The following is a 19,176-nucleotide window of genomic DNA, read 5'->3' as shown; positions in this document are numbered from 1 at the left end:
CATCCTCCCTACTGCACTACAGGAAAGTAAAGCAAACATTTTGCTTCAAGTAGAAAGAAGTTCATAAACATACAGTTACCATTAGTTTAGACAGCCATACATTTAACTCGGAGTTTTACATTCTGACTAAATATTAATCTGGGTATTTTGGAATCACATGCCAAAACTCCAAAATTTAACTCTTCTTTTAAAAGGTTGGTACCAACACACAGGAGATTTTCAGAAAAGGCTTTTGGATGGTTCTTCTCTATCAAACACTTACCTCAGTTTTGGTGTGGGGTTTTTTTCTTTTAAGAAGATTCTTTTTGAGTCATCTTTGTACAATGTAAGAGCAATACAGAAATCCTCACCATTTCTTTTTGTTGCAATCTTCCACATCTGAAACTAAATCTCAGACTGTAATTAAAGGAGGTGACACATTGTCCTGACTTCAGCTCTGAAAGCAAGGTATCTTACGATGTTTGGAAACAATGCCTCTCAGTGTGAGCTGCGAGCATGTCTTCAGGATATGCAAAGACAGTAAAGTAATGGTAGGATACCAGTCCATCACAGAGTCAGTATCAGCTCTGTGAAGTTAACATTTTAATGTTATTCTCCACCTGGAAACCATAGGGAAATTCATTATCTTTAATTCAAATCCTAGAATAAAATCCTTGTGGAGAAGAGAAACCTTAATCCTATTTAGCAGTGACCAAAGCATGGAGAAAAACTATTCTGTTCAGGTTCAATTCAGTACAGAAACTATTACTATCCTGTGGTTGCTTGAGTTTGCACTACACAACAGCTTCTCTCTTCTGCCACCATCCCCTGGGAGCTGCTCATATTTATATTAGGGAGGGTTAAGTAAAATGTCTATCATACGAGACAACTTCCGAGATACTCAGCTGTCCTTTTTCCTGTAAACTTTCTGCTTCCTCCTCCATACTCTTTCCTGTCTTATCTTCTATGATTTAGAGACACAGGCATATTTAGAGGTTGTATCAAATAGTCATTTTTCCCTCTAGAAGTTACTGCCCATTCCAGAAACTAATGGATTTGGCAAGTAGGTGCTGCTCCTCAGGGAAGCACACTGGAGTCCATAGCTAGAGGATGGAAGTCAGACGGCCAGAATTTTTGATTTGAGCTTACAGTCTTCTAAATACTTTGGCTGGGATAGGTCTGCAAGTAGGTCTGGCTGTTTAAGCTTTTCAAAGCTCTAGATACTGCAAGAAAAAATGACAGCAAAGCAAATGGGCATTGTCAAGGTTGCCAGAGCATGACCAGCTCTAATTGTGCTTGCAAAACTAACAGAATTAGTGTGCTTCAGCGTAACGGTGCATATCTCCTGATGGCGTGCCAACAGCTACTGCAAGCCAGCAGGCCTCAAATGAGGAGTATTTACTTGCCCAAAGGCGAAGAGCCCAAGAAATCTCAGGAAAATTCCAGCCAGCCTTCATCTCCTCCCACTCTTTCCACATCTTCCTCAGTCCCTCCCTCCAGGCAAGTTGTCTCCTGGCAACCACGTAAAGAGCAATGTTTAACTTTGAGATGGTGGGAAGAAGAGGCAAAAGCTGCCTTGCATTCAGTAACAAAGGGGCAGCTAGTCAGGCTGTCTCCTACCCATCTCTCCTACCACAAGGGAGCAAAAGCTGGCAGTGCAGGCTTGTATTTGGAGGGACGGAAGGCTGGGTTGTCAGTTAAGGAGTAAAACCAGAGGAGGATGGCTGTGTAAGAGTGTGTGTCTGTGTCAAAAAGTCCTATCTTTACCTAAACTACTTAGCTTTCACATAGAAGGAAAGGATAAGACGCTGGCAGAAAAGAAAAAAAAAATTCAGAATGAAAAGTTCGTATAAAGATATGGTTAAAGGCAGGCAGAGAGACCCATTCACACACTCCCACCCCCCTGCAACAAAACTCTTTCCCTCTTGTTACAGCAACTTTAGAGAAGTTAGCATCATGCTGTGGTAAGTATCCTCTAACTGTACATGGGGACAACAGGACGGATCAGCACCTGAACAGCACAGAACTGAAATGCTTTCAAATATCTGTTAAAACAGAACTATAAGGGGATTGTAAAAATTAGCAAAAATGTTACATTACTCATAACCAGCACAAAACATGAAAGTTATGTATACCTTTACTTAAGGGGAAGCAGTCACCCTTTCTAATCAGACTGACTTTTACAAAACAGGAGTTAACACAAAACAGAATCAGGAGAAAAAGCTTTTTCTTACTAACTGCCACACAATTTGGAGATTGCTAGATCTATTAGTCTATAATAAAGCTCTTTAGTTAAATGCAATGTGAAAAAAACCCAAAAGCACAGAAGTGAGAACTAGAAATATACATACTGAAGCTATGCCAAAAATGGCTGCAGAACAGGCAGAAGATTTTTCAAGGTTAAATTTAAACTATGAAGCAAGCAAGTAATCATTACAATTCAAACCCAAGCAATAACCATGGTAACTGGAACTGGCATAATTCCAAGTCACTGACTGAATTTTTAGGAAATATTTAGCTTGCTAGTCTAGCCACATTTTCCATTCCCTTCCCTTAGTTCTTCCCACCATCATTTGGGCTACTTTCAGAAGACAGCTGAAGACTGCACTGAATTTGTATAAAATACACAGCAGTGAAGCAAAGCGTGACAGTCAAATTCCCATACTGCCTCTGAAGAAAAATTCTGTTAAAGCATCTAAAAGTACATCAGCAGGAAAAGAGAAGATCTGAATTATGACTTAACTTCATTATGGGGAATATAAGGCTAAAATTTTACTAAAGTTAACATGGCTAGGCACAACTTCAGTGGTTTTTTTTTGCTTTCCAAAATGCAGGAATTAGCAAACTGTAATATCTGAAGTGCAACTAACCCAGAGGACCATTTTTTCTTTCAAATCCAGAGTACATGCACTACTTCACAGCAGCGAAATATTTACATTCTAAACTTTTTAAAAATAAATTCAAACTTTAGTTAAAACCTGAGATTATGTGATTTGATATTGCTTTTAATAAACACAAGAAAGTTTCCTTAAAAACCAAATTATAATTAATCCAGAAAACCTTGTCCCCTATTCCAGTTAGGTATTCTTGCCACAGATTAATAGCTTATTAAGATACTTAATTCAAATCTAGTGTAGCTGTAACAAGAACCTCAAACTTTGAAAATAACACTTTTTCATCTTAACCATGAACAGTTACAACAGCTTTGATTCAGCTATTTGCTATGTACTGTACAGATACAGTTAGATACCAACAATCAAAATTCTGGCATGCATTTTTATAACCTGCTGACAGAAAGCAAGTATTTTCTTTTGCTGCTCTACAAATCAAGACTAATCTGAACTCCCAGACCTGCAGCATGCCATTTGCTGTTTACACTGTTGAGTAGTGATGTAGCCAGGAAAAAGACTCAGATCTGCTCTCTTTCATAACCTCATTAAACTAATCTGTGCAGAAGGCATGTAAACACATAACGAGAACTGCTTCCTCAAGACTGCTAGCTATTAGTCCTCATCCCACGAAACGAAAATTAAACTCAAACCTCCAAGTAGGTGATTTCCCACCACTGAGGAATACTCAATCACATCTGAGATGTTTGCTTCATACACCAAAGAATCTGACAGAAGAACAAAGCAACACAGCAAGACAGTAATAACTGCAGAATAAAAGACAATTAGCAGTTTCTCTTTTCTCCCCCAGTACTTCAGTGTGTCCTGCGGTTTTCCCCAAGCTCAGACTTGCAGCGGTATACCTTGACATCTCTGCTACATGGATCTGGAAACAAGACTGGACACCATAGTGCCATCCCTCCTTTACACAAACATATCCTGATCAGAAGCATGTTCGGTCATATTTACAGCTTCAATCACTTCCTATGCCACACATCATTGAAGAAGATGTACGCATCGGAGCCAAAATTAAGCACGCCATTTAGCACTAGAACAAGCTGAACACAACCAGCTCATCTTGCTAGAAGAGCAATTTGGACCATGTTGATGCATTCTGGAATGATGATCCTTTTTGGAAGAATACAGAGTTCGATGGATTGCTTTAACGAGGTTAAATGCAGTTCGATCTCTCTATGATTTGCCCCAGGCATAGTGTACAGCACAAGCTGGGCTCCAGGAATGCAATTATGGATAATGTTCTAATACTAGTTTACCAATAACAATAGGGGATTAGTTAGCTGCTCCCTGCTGGTTTTTTTGGGGTTTTTTTTATATTCTTTTGGGGCAAAGTCTAGGAACCTCTTACTTTTCTGATTACCTGATAAAGACCTGACATAAGAGTACACTACAGGGCAAACAATTTTGGGCATCTAGATGATTTCTCTTGGCATGTTACCTCTGGAAATGAAGCACAGACACAGAAAGTTTGTCCTAGAATCCCATGCTTTCATGCTTAGGAAAGTACTATTGCCTTCTTAAACAGTGTCTTTAAATTTATCTGTGATTAATCTATTGTGTTCTTTATCATAGTCAAAAGGTCAGACACACAATGAGCTCTTCACTGCTGGCCAGATAAATGACAGTACCTTATATTTAGGAGAATGTGTATGCCTTAAATCTGCAAGCACTTCAACAGAAAGCAGCCCCCCCTCCTTCTCAACCCCTGCCCAGGGATGACACAAGCACCTGTAATGCTCAATCACCATTGATACTGTGAGCTGCAGTGATCATTAAGATACCATGGAGGTACAAAAAGTCACAAAAAACAAACAAGGTACAAGCCTGGAAAAAAACCCAAACACTTTTGTTGAAAAAAATGAAAGAGAAATGAGTAATGTTCCACAAAGGGTCAAAAAGGCTAAAGAACAGAGCATTGTAAGAGGATACTGGATGGTAAACGTTATCATCAAGATCAGGAGCTTTCTGTCCTGTCTACCTCATAAAAAACCCAAGGAACAACTAGTAAAATTAAAGGAAGAATTCCCATCTTCCCCCCTCCCTGCAAACCGAAAGAGAACTGCATTTAAGCAGCAAAACTATTATATGTGATGTATTAAAAATGATCCATTAAAAAAACCCATCATCTGTCAAAGTAGTGCAGAAAAATCAATACAATTTTCTTACTATATAGACTGTGCTTTCCGTCTCATATTTTTTTTCATTTTTACAATTTGGAATAAAAGCCTCACATTCTGCCAATTATTCTTCCCTTTGTTTTAAAAACTGAAGTAACTATAAACAGGTCTCCCTTCAACAGCAAACTCTGGCTCTGACAAAAATTTTACACTGAACATGCAATCTTCAGTCTTCCTATTTTTTTCCTTTCCCCGAACACCTCAGTTTATATCTTTCTCTGTTTGGAACTACAGTCTACTACGTACAACCAATGATGCAATGTAACTGTCAGTGAAAATCTCCAACATGGTAATAAGTCTATATGCAATAAAACAATCAATTTTCCTGTTCTCCTGCATTGAATGCTCTCTGTCGTTTTGATGTCTGTCACCTCTAGACCTCCACTACAAACATTCACTGGCAGAAAAATACCTTTAAACATCTGTGTTTTGAAATGTTCTCTTAGACATAATGTCTGCATATGTTGAACACAGATTTATTTCTTCTCCTCCTAGCTAAACTTTCTCTACAGAAGCACATGTAACCACCTTTTATTTTTCACATATTAATTTCTCTAGGTCCAGAACAGCAGCTGACAGCACGAATGGAAACACAGATGGATTTTTGCAAGTAGAAGACACAATCTTAGGTGTGACCTTTTCCGGTGTCTAAGGGACACATTTGCCAAGACGCATTTCACAGACAACAGCAATGTTTATGGGTTTATTAGTATGAGAAAACCGTTCAGAGGTTAAAGAGCACATAGCTCCTCAGCCTGTTCCTTCCACTGTCTGACCAGTTTCAACAGTACATGATTATACCTTTTCAACAGGTTTTGTGACCAAGTACCACAACAGCATGTCAAGGAGTTTTCTCCATGAAGTGTTTGGTTTCTACTCGGGGCCAGTCTTTACACACCAGTGCACCTCCACAACTGCTATGCTATTTGAACACTCAGCAACCCAAACTGCAGTGGGTGCAGGTTGCAAAACGAATGCAGTCTGACTACAACAGACCAGTGCTCCCAGCTGACAGGGGTGCCCTGGCCTCAGACTGCCAGCGTTAGGATTGCACTCAGGGAACGAAAGCTGCTCTATGGAGATTAACACACCTTTTCACAAAGCCCCACATACTTTCCTACAGACAACCTCAGCACTCTCCAAGTCATCATCTATACTCTACCTGGTTTTCTTTTTGGTTTTATCCTTCTGTTCCATAAAATAGAGGCCTTTTCTGTGTGGGATTTAACAAAACATCTGCTAGGCTGGGCCAAGTAGAATCAGAAGCCCTGTCTGCAGGCTACAGAGAAGGCTTTGCTGTTCAAGTGATGTATAAGCAGCACTAGCTCAACACAGTCTAAGCCTGTATCTTGTTAATACAAATATACTTTCCATTTAAATATAAATACATACAAAAACAAAACACATTGCATTGTACATATACATACCATATATTGTACATATATATACAATTTATGGTCAAAGAGATATGCAAATTTTTAAATTACTGCTAAAATTCAGTTTCTTCACAATATTCACATTTACCAAAAATATGTCCACATGGATGAACCCTGTATATTCTCTCTTGCAAAGGGTTCAAAATATGAACTATGCCATTTAAAGTCTGCTAAAAAAACAGGCCAGTGCCTCAATTCCCCACATCATCTTTAAAACAAAACGAAAAGACAATTTAATCAAAGCAGTACAAGTATCAATATGGATAGTTATGCCAATGTAATTCTTCTGTTAAATTAACTGACTGGATATGTTTATATTAAGACCTCTCAGTGCAATATATGAATATACAAAGCCTTAATCTGGTAGTGCTGGAGAGCTTAAGGGATACCTAAATTAGGAAATGGGCAGATGAACCGGTAGCCCTGGTCTAATCAAGCACACAAGCTCTTACTCTCGTAGTGAGCCTATGTAAACTGGCTGCATGCATTCCTTGCTTCTGCAGGGAGCAAATGAGGAGGTACACTCTATGCCACCAGTGGTTGTCACTAGATCTGGTTTGATTCCGTGGTAAATTTTGTGCTCCCATAATTTCATCTGACAGCTAAAAATGGAGTAGGAAAGTTTTATCGTTTCAGGCTATTTCATTATTCGCTGCACTAAATTCTAAGGATGTAGAAGTTTTCTCTTAGAAAAAGAAAGCCAATTTACAGTAAGATAAGCATATAAAATTTATAAAGTTAAAGCTGTCATTTGACATACAATTTATTTTCTTCTAGCTCTGCAAAGCCCTACAGGCCTTCTCCCTTTCATCCAAGATTGCTCAGAAGAAAAGCTTCAATAATCTGTTATCCCTGATAATGGACTACCCCCTTCCTGAAACAAAGGGTAGATTATCCCTCACACAAGAGAGAGTTCAGACATCATCATCATCAAGCCAGTTCCAGATATACTTTACAAGTAAAGGAGGACCTAATCTCAGGCAGAACACCAACAGTTGCGTTTCATGGAACTTGAAAAATATATTACTTCATTTTGATGCTTACTTCTGTAGTCTTTCCAAAGTTATGCTCTATTAAAAGTCAAAGAGTAGCAACAAACACCTCCTCTGCAGCAGCAAAGGTACAGAAACAGTGTTTCCAAAAGAAAAACTAATCAATGTAGAATTCAAAACTAGACCTGCATTATTTTGATTATGATTTTTAAAATCAAAGGGCATTTATAACAACAGGATCAGATGCCAAGCTTATAATCTTACTATTAGTGTATACTGGTAGTCTTACCAGAGCGGAAAAACTTTGGGAAGACTAGACCCATTTGAAGGCCATTGAGACAGTGAAGGGGCCAGAGCACTGGATGTCTAAGAGGCTTTGCTGCTGATGGTATTTTTTACCATGTGCTTGTTCTGAGTAAACCTAAAGGGACTTAACATCCCTGACATGCCTACTGGCCTCCTTGAAGCATCACTGCACTGGCCAATGGATTCAAAGTGTCTGAATTAGAGGACAGGGCTTACTGGCATATTGAAATATAAAGCAGGAATTTTGCCTTCACATGGAACCAGGTTATAAAACAAACATTTTCTGCATACAGTGAAATTATTACCAAAAAAACCCCCAAACAAAACAACCCCAACACTCCTCCAGTCCCCAGACTGAAGTGTTTTTATTAATGCTTACCTTAGAACTCACCCTTGTACGGATCTTCTTATGACTTACTCCCTTCTGCTAGGCCTGGTGGTGGTGGGGAAAAAAAAAAAAAAAGTAAAAATCAGGCTGTTTTTTAAACAATGCATTGGGCAACATCCACATGCATCAGATGCACCATTGACCTCCAGGTATCTGCCTGCACTTCTGCATGGCTTCCAACCTTCAGACTTGCAACTGCATCGTAGAGAACAAGGAGACAAATACCCTCACAACAGAGAGGAGCAGCTAATTAACCACGTCATTGAAGTGCTTACAGCATAAACAACCCAAGTATCTAAAATCACAAGCAGGATTTTTACTTGTGGCACCTTTATTATAAAAACTTTTAGCTAACATTCTCATTGTCACTTCAACTATTGTGTTCTGCGCCACCCCCCCACCCCCCCACCCCCCCTTTTCTCTACAGGAAGGACAAAATTCTGCATTCAACAGCAATCTCTGGAGAGCATTTCTCTTCCTAGGACTAATAGAGGTATGTGCTGCACAGGTAGGGGATTTTACAATGCCAGCTCTGCAGCTTACAGTATTTAGATCCCCAGTTCTGAAAAAAAAAAACATTCTGAAGATTTGTACTGGAGTATGGGTTTAGGTCAGCTAATTTGCTGAGGGTTGATATACCAGGCCCTTGTCCTATTAGGTAGAAAAGTTTGAATTAACTGCTGAACATTATTTTTCTTTTCAAATGTATGATAGTCAGCCTAGCAAATTTTGAAATAACCTAGTTCTAGTTTTCTGCAAAATACAGTCATTACAGCTTTGTGTACCAGTTATTTCTCCCTTGTTTTCCCTTGAAAAATGTAACAAAATAATCCAGTGTTGGTGTACCTACACCAAAGTTACACCTATTTGCTAACATCATGTAGCTGCATACAAGCCCAAGCACAATTAAGTATGCTCATTAATAAAGACTTTGGCAGTCTATGAGATTTCTTCTGAGTCTCTTTCCTGAGACGGTGGGAATCATCACTACATGGTCTTTTGCAACATGTCTGAAAACTCAGGTAATTGTCCTCTAACTTTAGAAGCTTAAGAGGAGAACAAACAAGATATGGTACAGCCTAAGAGTGTGCACAGCACAGATATGAGCGCTTTCACACACTAATCTCCAAGAATTTAAAGCAGTTGATTCCACAGCTGAACATCTCCAGCACATACTCCCACCAATGCACATGGACTCCAAGCAAGTCAATCATTAATATGGTGCAATTAGGTCTGCCTATTTTTATATCAGAAAGGTTGCATGACTGCTTGGTCAAATACAGAAGAAGTAAATGCCTGAAGACCAGCATTACTCCAGACAAACCCCACCGGACGTCACACCCCACACGCCCAAAACACCCTATGCAAACATGTCAGAATATTGCAATTAAACCTGACAATAAAGGTATCCCCAAACAAACATTTGAAAGATATTTTAGTTCTTTAGTTGTCAGTCACAATTCAAAGCTATGTATAGATGGACTATAAATAGCTATTTTTCTTTCAGACCATTAACAGTTTATCTATTTTGAGTGTTAACATAAATCTATCCGCTTTGGAGCATGCACCCAATACAGCCTAACACAAGCAGTTTTGATGGCCTCTCCAACCTAACAGGCAAGGCAGAGTGTACTCTAAAGAGGCAGAAGAATAATGGCAAGGCCTAAATTCAGAGTCTGTTGCCAATAATTTGCTTGTCACTAACACTATCCGGCTTTGGCACCAAAGTAAAGGTACTTGCGATCCAAACAAATGCCAGGGTAAGTAGTATCAGATTGCAATAACCTTGGTGTTGGAGATGGCAAGAGACATGTGCAGTGTGGACTGGTCTGCTTTGCCTGCTTGCCTGCCTTAAATATAAGGACAGGGTAATTTTAGTGCAAGAATAGCTTCCCCCCCCCAGTTTTCTTTATAGTCCAAATGATTTCAAATTAACAGAACCAAGCAACAAAGACAACGAAGGGGAGAAAACAAAGGTCACAATAAAAGGACAGAGCTGGGAAGAGCAGAGGTGCCTAAATACGTGACAGGTCTACAGACAGCCTGCTAGAAACATTTACTTGGCAACATTTAATTATTAACAGGAAAAAAAAAAAAAAAAAAGAGAAGCAGAAAGCTGCTTTCCTTTGCATGCTTTCCTTTGCATTTAATCTCTAGCCACAGGAATACCTGCAAACTTTCAAATATTAATGACAGAAAAGACATTCCGTACAAAGATTCCCAATAGCTAATTGTTGCGCAATACTACCCACAGCCATTTTGCAAATTAAAAAGGACGTAAGCATCATGTATGGCTTGGAAGCAACAAAGAGCCAACATAAAATGTTGCTGGAGTCCTTAGATTATCAATGCTATTCCTGCAGAGTAACTATCTTAGAGAGGTCTTTTGCAACATGGTCTAACTGCTAGTGATTGCACAAAGAAGGAAATTCTAACAATAGGGAATTCCCTTTCCTGGTAATACAGAGCCCTAGATGTGATCCATGTAATTTCTGTGCCCTGGGTATTCCGGAATGCTCCAGCAATCCTCCTGTGGTTTCCTGTACACCAGAACAGCTTCCACATGCTCTAGCTTCCTGTGGGAACTAGGCATGAAAATGCAAGGTTTTAAGATAAGACAGCTCAATCCAAACCCCCCCACTCCCCTTCTTGCCACAGCGATGCAGCACCCGCAAGGTGCCATCCCTCCTGCTGCCCTCGGACAGCACCGGAGGCTGTGCCAGCCCCGCGCTCTCCGCGACGAGGGACATTTTGGCAACTTCGAGGCAGCACCCCAAGCCCGGTGCTCCGCTGGCTAACACTTGGGCAGTCCCGGTAGCCCAACTGGAACCTGTCGCTTCAGCATGCGCTGTACACACGCGTGTGTTCAGAAAGCAGCTCCTAGGTAAAGACCAACAAGCAAACAAGCTTGTGACAGAAGTTTTACTTTCACTACGGGAATTTTAAAGCATCGAGGGAAGAAGCTGCAGAAGACCAAGTGCTGGCTTGAGGGAGCTCTTCATGTGAACGGGAACTGCGGCTTTCACTGGGACCAGCCAGCAGGGCGGGTGGCAACGGGGAGTCAGGGTGGGCGCGACCGGCCTCTGCCCCCTCCCCAGGCGCTGCCCCCGGCGGGAGACACCCCCCCGCCCCCGGCTGCCTGCCGGAGAACGCCCCCGGCTCCGGAACCGAGGGCCACCCCCGAGCCGCCCCGGGCCACGCAGCACCGAGGGGAGAGCGCCAGCGCCCCCGGGCACCGACAGCTCCCGGCGGCGCCGCAGCCGGCACCGGAACCCACGGAGACAGTGAGGGGGGAGAGCGCGTCGCGTCCCGTCCCGCCCCCGGCCTCGGCACCGGGAGCGGCCACCGGGAGGGAGCCCCGGCGCGGCGCCCGCGGAGGCCGGGCTCGGGGCAGGCCCCCTCCCGGTGCCGCCCGGCCGCTCACCGGGAGGGCGCCACCAAGGGCCCACCGACCGGCACCGAATTCCACCCCCGCGCTCCGCAGCCAGCTCCCGGTGCCGGCGGAAGCAAGCCCGGGCCTTGCCTTACCGGGGCCGCCCTCGCCGCCACCCTCCCTGCCGCCGCGCCTGTCAGGCCGCCTCCGGCGGGGCCGGGGGAGCGCGCGGCCGCCGTGCGCATGCGTGCGGCCGTCCCGCCGCCGCCGCGCCCTCTGCGCGTGCGCCCTGCTGGGCAGCGCGGGCACGTGCGCGGCGTCGAGGCGGGGCGGGGCCGCCGGGGGAGCCGGGTGAGGGGCCGTGAGGGGCCGTGGGGGTTGTGAGGGGCCGTGGGGGGCCGTGGGGGAGCGTGGGACCCCGGGGCCGTGGTGCTGCGGGGTGACGGGCGGTGGCGGGTCCCCGGGGGCGGTGAGGGGCGGTGTCGGGGCGGTGGGGCTGGGTAAGGAGGCCGCGGGCCTGTGGTTCTGCCCTGGAGGCTGCCCTGTTCCCTCACCTGGCAGGTGCTTCAGCTGACAAAGCGCAGTGCAAGTACTAGGTACGTTATTGCTTTAAGAACACTCTGGAGGTCTGAACAGTTTTGTGCTCAGGAACAATGCGGCTGGTTCTTCGCAAACCTGAAATGGCCGGGACAGAAATGGGTTCATTTTAAAGACGAAGGGCTTCCATAGTGTTTATTTGACTCGACTTGGCAGCAACGTTCTGTTTACGAGTGGATAAATAACTGCCACATTAAAGATTATTAACTAGGAATGCTTAAGTGACCAATAAAGTACTAATCTTTTATATGGCGTTGTAAATGTACACAGCTTGGTTAATGCAGGCTTTTGCTAAACAGATAACAAATTCCTTACCTGGAAGGTTTACCATTTAGAGGAAACCACAAAGGAAAGTATGAGGCATGATAATGAAACATAAAACACAAAGAGGAGTTGTAACCATTGCAGCTGGATTTTAAATGGGGTCTTAAGGGTGTTTTTCATATTTATCTTAAAGCTACTGGGGCAGTGATCAGAAGCAAGACAGACACAGTACCCATCGTGCTAGGGATAAATGGTGATTAGGGGCTCGGGCATTGTGGTGGCAGGCAGTGCTGGGCACCCTGCCTCTGATGGTGGCAATTGCTTCAGAAGGCAGGGCAGTTCTACTGCTTCAAAGAATGGCTGAGCTGAAAGCACTAAGCAGTTATTAACATACCTGTTAATATGTGCTTCCTTCAAGGCTTCCTTGTAACTGGCTGATACTGCTGTGGAGAGCAATGAACTTGTGTCACAGAAGTGCATGACAGAACCATTTCCAGAAGCTGTGCTGAGAAGTCATTTGTTTATCCAAATGTAAGTTGGAAATATGCATTATTTTATGTCCACTTATGTTTGATTCTGTTGCGTCCCAGAGGGCACTTACACACATGGAAGGGAGTATGTTCCCTATGCTAAACAAAGTTGAGCTGGCAAGGAAAGCAGTTTTAAAAGAGCATGAAAGATGGAGAGCTGTGGAAACAGATAAATGTGGGCAATATCTAATAAAATTTTGTAGGAGGATGAAAAGCTTCCATCTGTCTACAGTAGTTTTAGCATCCTTTCACTGTAGTACACGGGTCCTATGTAGTCTGTATATTTGGGCTTGTGGTGCCCCTCTGAGGTAAAGCAGTGCTGATATTCCCATGTTTCTCCAGGGAAATTGCAGCAGAAAGGTGTTCCCATGGTGTGAATGGAAGTGGGGATTGACAGGCTTTAGAAAAGCAGGACCAGGCATGGCGAGATGGATTGGACTGCAGGAATTCCTCTGTTGAAAAGTGAACTATGATTTGAACAGAACATACCCTTTAGCCAAAGAGTGGTTCTCAGTATTCAGAAAGTAGAAGCAAAAGATATTCTAGGAGTTTGGTGACACTTTTGTCATCAAAGGCTCTGCGTTGCCTGATGGTTTTACCATTCCAGTAACCCAGGTGCTTTAGGGGATAGTGTTCAGGGAAGCAGAGCCCTGCACAGAGGTAAGATCAATGCAGGGAAATTTTTCAGGAGGAAGGCCTGTGTGATGGTAGGATAAAAGGAGGTAGCAGTCTGTGGACTAGTAAAGGTTGAAAAAAATGGCAGATGATGAGGACAGACTGGATGCTGTGTCCTGTCTTAAAATTGGGGAGACTATATGAATAATCTTCACTAGCCTGTACTCAGGCTGTTGAACTGCTGTGACTATGTGAGAAAGAGGGTGGAAACCATGCTTGACTAGCTGGTTGATGGCTGATGGAAAACATGTTTGAATGCATGTACTTTTCTTCCTGGAGAAAGGTGTTCATTGCTGACAGCTTTACAGACACCAGGGAGTGTTAAGGCTTTAAGTACTAAACCCTACAGCAGCTCAAACAAAGAGCAAGACCTGGTGACCCCTGGGCACTGAGGGCAATGAGCCTGCAAGGGCTTTCCAGGGATAAATGAAGGATATTCGTTTATAAGGCTGCCAATCAACAGCTTCCCTGAGTTTTGGAGAGCTTTCACGTATCATGAAATAGTCGTTCCACAAGTGCAGTGTTCAGTGATGCCTGTTTTCCTACGGGTTTGTGTCTTGAGGGCAGTTTCTCTCTCTTTTCTCTGAAGACTAATGAAGGGTGAGCTCATACTGACCCATTTCTTTGTGTGGGGATGCTGTTCCACCTGAGCATTCATTTTCCTGAAGTGTATTGGAGCAGACATTTCTCGGAGCATGCAGTTGCGTGTATCTCATTTTCTTATGAAACCAGCCAGTCTAGGCATTGGGTGTAATGGAGTGTTTTTGGCAGGGACAGTGGAGGGACTGGAAGGGTGGATTGGGAAAGGATGTGAAAGCAAGAAAAGAAAAGAAAGTGAGGAATGGCTGGGTGGGTGGAATGGGCCATCACATAGGAAAGCTGTCCATGTGGGTGTCCAACAGCCTCGGAGATGAGGCTCGCACTCGTGTGTGGGCAGGAGATTGGCTGGATGATCGGCAGGGAATGCCAGGATGCACAGAAGGGATTTAGGCCAAAATCTGAGCTGGGCTAGTAAAGCTGTGGCTTTGCTGGTCGCACAGCAATGCTGTTTGCACGGGGCTGCTTGCATGGAAAGCTGATAAGCCTGACGAAGTGTGACCTCCTGTGGGTAAAACTGGGAATTGCCATGGGATAATTAAGCAAATTCTTTTCATTCACGTGCCAGCATCTTAACGGCAGCTTTGTCCAGTGGATCACCTCTTCCACCTGCAGCAGCTAGTTGTCGTTCCGCCCCTCTGGATGAGGAGCTGCTGCTGCTGAGCTCCTGGCAATGAGGATGAGGCTAAAGCCAGAGGTACCAAAATTGGGAGAGTGCTGGGGGATGTTTTAATGACACTAAAAGAGTCACTGTTGTGAAGGCAGCCATGCATGCGTTTCTGTGTGATTCCAAGAAGTGCTCTGTGCATGCTGAGTTTTCCGTTCGGTTGAATGGGCTGCAGCCAGGTTTTCCTGTTTCTTTGTCCCATCCCTCTCCCTAGCTATGGTACCTCCTGCTTTCTAGGGGTGGGCAGTCATCTTGTTGTACCATGAATGCCAATGGAAGGGTTAGCTTTTGGTGTTGGGTGATCCTTTTGGTGTGGACAGAGGATTTGCTAGGAGGGAATTAACAGCCTCCCTTCTGGATGACTTTAATGCCCCCCTCCTTCATGAGGGGACCAGGATGTAGCTGTGTAGTGACATGTGGTATGCTCTCAGCATATTGCATCAGATATTTCAGTGTGTGATGATCACCTGTTAGCATCTAGCTTTGGCTGCAGGTACTGCTGTCACATTAGGTACCCGATAGGGTCAGGTCCACAGAGATCCCTCTGGCTGTTGGGCACCTTTGGGGCACTCTTGCCAGCTCCTTACTGTCTGGGGGTCAAGAGTTCATTGCAGAAGGATCTTGCGTGTGGCAGTTTGCCTCTGCCCACGGAATGTCTTTCTGATGACCTGCAGGGTCTTAGGGAGTGGCTTATGTTCCCAGGGCTCTTCCTGAGAGGGTGATTTTGAAGGAGTTTGGTTTATTCTCAAGTGCAGGTGTATCATAGAAGCTCTAGGGATTGTTGGTGAGTCACATGCTACAGACATGGATGGATAACTAAAAGTTGCTTGATTTGTGCCCAGCTGCTGTCTTTGATGATGTCTTGGTCCCTTCCTCCCTGCTGTACTCCTCTGCACCAGCTAAAACAGAGCACTGGGGGGGCTTACTGGTTTTGACCAGGCGAAGCAGGGTCAATTTTTTCAGGCACTGATGTACCTCATAGTGTTGTGCTTCTGCTTAGTCAGCTGGCTCTGGGTACATTTACCACATAGTGTGATGGAGAGGGAGCAGAAAGGGGCCTGCAGAGTTCACAGCAGAGGTGGCTAGACAAGCAAGTGAAAACCGAGGCTGCAATCCCATAGCTTTCCTTTCTGGAGACTTGAGAATAGGCTGAACCCACCCAGGTGAAGGATGAGGAGAGGGTGTGGTGCCCAGAAAGCCTCTGGCCAGAGTGAGTTCCTTGCTGTCCCAGCCAAACAGCCAGGGCAGGTCCCTAGCTCAGCCTGTCAAGTGGGCTTTGCACCAAAATCCATGGCACTGGGTGCTCTCAGACCTGTCTGTGTTCTCCCGTAGGGCAAAACAGAACCTGCAATTAGTGTTTCCAAAAGGTGTGAAATGGAGCCAGAGCAAAAGCAGGCTCGCTGGGTGCTCTGACCTAGGCCTGGTCCTTGCAGCCCTCGCACCTGCACTGGAGCGTGAATTGCTACTCTGTGCTGGTGCCCCTCACCCCTCTGCACACTCTGTTTTCATTAGTGTGTGCTCTTGGGTTAAGGACCGTTCTCACTTCCAGCTGAACAAACACTTTCCATCGTGTGTAAAATCCAGCCTGGTGCTAATAGGCGTCTCCCCCTGCCTTCCTCCCTCCCCTCTGCCACCTTTTGTGCAGTTGGCGGGACAAAAAAGTGGCGCTATTACCTGACTTATTATCGGCACGGGACTGTAATTTATGGCATATGCTTGGTAAAGTGCCATGCTGAAAACATTTATGGCCCACTTAGAGTCCTGCAGGGTGGTGGGGAGGGTGACGGCTGCGGAGGGGAAGCCAGTTGTTCCACCCTTGCAAAATACCGCACAGCCCGAAAGCTTCCTCTGCCTTCTGACAGCAACACTGTAGGCAGGCAGGCTCAGTGCCCCTGCCCCATAGATGTCAGACCAGGTTGAAACACCAATGCCCAGGACAAATGTAAGGTCTTACTGTCTTTTGGAAACACACAGTTTCGTCTCCCTTTGGGCATTTACTGAATTCCACATCTTTGCTGCTTCTGGTCCTGTACAGTCTCACCCCTCAGGCCAGGATCTCAGACCCTGCCTTCCTCAGGTTTCTCATGTATGTGGCAGCTCTTCCTTCCTCCTCAGGCTCCAATGCCCTGTCCTCTTGTGGAAGAACAAATACCAGCCTGCAGAAGGTGCCCCATCTGCAGCAGATCAAGCACAGGAGCTGTGAATAACGCCTCCTAAAGGAAGGGTGCAGGTCACCTTCTCTCTAGCAACCAGATTCATGCTCTGTCTGAAGTAGTTTGCTACATCTGGATTTGACCTGGAAATGTGCTGTGAAGAGATGGAGACAAATGAATCGTCATTGCTGTAGGTGGGCAGGATTTGAATAGCAATCTAGGGGGCAAGGGAAAGTCATTCCTGCCAGCAGTGACTTTTCCGATGATTGAAGAGAGACTTGTGAGAAATGGGACTTTATACCCCAATCTTGCGATGTATGATATGGAAAATTGGCATGGAAAAGTGTTTTTGACACGGGACTGTTTGCTGATTACTGAAAAGTTAATGTTGGCTGTTGAGCTTCTCTCAGGAAAACAACATCGTTCATCTTTTAAAGGTATTCAGAGCTTGGCTGTCTGCCCTGTCCAGTTGTCCTCATTCAAAGGATGGGGAAGCAGAGCATTGTCCAAACCATTTCACCAGCTTCAGGAAGCTGCTTAGAGAGAGCATTTGCTTGGCCTGCAGTGAGCCAGGCTCTCTGTGTACCATGGGGAAGGATCATGTGGCAGTTTGTCCTCTTTTTTCGGGTTCAGTCTTTGCCAGCTGCTGGGTGAAAAGCAGGCCTTGCGAGCCTTCTGCTTCAACAGTGCTGTGTGTGCATCTGTGTGCTGGTGCTAAAGGAGATGTTCTGGTTGTGGTTGTGTTGGTGTGTAAGTCCCAGGTGCTCTCTGCTAGTTGCTGTCTGAAGGTCTGCAAGATAAAACCTTGGGAGTTGGATGATACAAGGAGTGGTGTGATGCCCACAATGCCAAGCTAATGCCACTTCCAAACAGAGCCATCACCCCTAGTTGCTGTTATTTCCAGACATCCTGTCTGAAGGGTCCCAAGGCTGAGGTTTAGGTCTGGGAGAATGCCTCGAGCTGCGAGTTGCTTCACTCATGCTGTGGCTGGGCAGAGTGCATGTTTTGGATGACATTCATTTCCCCAAACAGTAGCTGTCTAGAAGTTTGCCATCAGGTGTAATTTTGTCCTTTAAGCTTCATCTGTGCTGTGCAGTGGGGAGACACTGAAGAATCAACTCATGTGTCTTAAGCACTTATCAGATGGAGCAGGTTGCTCTGGAGCTGCATCTGTTTCTTGTCACTGGAGCTTAGATATTCAGGTGCCGAACTGGGTGCTAAAACTAGAGAAGGTGAAAGCCACCCTTTGCACTTTTTTGTGAGCAAAAGACGGTGGGGAATCTCATGTCATCTGAAGTCTGAACCACCTTTTGGCCTTGTTCTGTCGACTGAGTTCCAGACACCCTGTGCCCAGGTCAAATCTCTACTCAGATTTTAGAAAGAGCCCTCCTTCCTCAGATGGTGTGAAGTGGCTGGGTGGCAATGCTGGGACTGGATCTCTCTGATAACAGAGAACCACAACCTTGAAATGCTTCAGTGCATCCTGCAGAGTGAAGGCAGTTTGGCTGATAATAAAACCTCTGCTGAGTGTGAGATTATTCAATGGGAAAAGGGGGAGAAATGGCAAAAAATACCTGTCTTAAGAGGGTTCACTGTATGTGCACCTGATAAAAATCATAACATGGGATCAGCTTTCTTCTCTGCTTGCTCGGCTTTTGGCATGTGTAACCAAGCTCTGGCAGGCAGGGCAAATTTCCTTCTCCCCAGGGTCTTTAAAAAAAGACCGTTTCCCCATTTAAAGAGCAGGAGGGAGGTGGGGATGGAAAGGGGAGCTGAGCCAGGCAGCGGGCTAGCCCTGCCCATGCTGCTGTGCAAGCTAGCAGAGACTTGGCTCTCCCACCCCCACTGCTCTCCACGGCGTTAGGCACGTGGGATTGAGGGGGGCTGGATGGGTATGAAAGCAAACACACATCTGGAAGTTCCTCCAGTTAATTGGGCAATTATTCATACCACTCTTGCTGGAAGCAGCCTGCTACTGCTGAGCCAAAACCAACAACAACAGACCGTGGGCGTACTCTATCCCGGCTCAGAGCAGGGAGGCCTGTGTGGTGAGGTGGGCTGCGGAGGGCAGGTTAAGCAGCGAGGGCACAGACCTGCTCCTGGGCTGCTCCACTTGGCTGTGGAGCTGGGTGGGGA

General features: G+C 45.0%; 1 protein-coding gene across 6 annotated transcripts in view; it reads right to left on the bottom strand.

Moving 5' to 3' along the window:
• Positions 1-11,816, bottom strand: part of TBC1D24 (TBC1 domain family member 24) — a 30,324-nt gene extending 18,508 nt beyond the window's left edge. For 2 of the 6 annotated variants that reach the window (XM_056335748.1, XM_056335753.1), the window contains exons 1-2: positions 11,713-11,816; positions 8,176-8,229 (exon numbers count right to left, since the gene is read on the bottom strand). The gene's annotated coding sequence lies outside the window, so the exon portion shown is untranslated. Of the gene's footprint in view, positions 1-262; positions 385-8,175; positions 8,568-11,712 lie in introns of those variants that run through there. The other 4 variants (XM_056335750.1, XM_056335751.1, XM_056335752.1 and 1 more) reach the window with 4 other exon arrangements.
• Between the last annotated feature and the right edge of the window lie 7,360 nt (positions 11,817-19,176).

The sequence above is a fragment of the Falco biarmicus genome, chromosome 4, assembly GCF_023638135.1.
Source record: "Falco biarmicus isolate bFalBia1 chromosome 4, bFalBia1.pri, whole genome shotgun sequence".
NCBI classification, from domain to species: Eukaryota; Metazoa; Chordata; class Aves; order Falconiformes; family Falconidae; genus Falco; species Falco biarmicus.
This window is presented reverse-complemented; position numbering and strand designations above follow the sequence as displayed.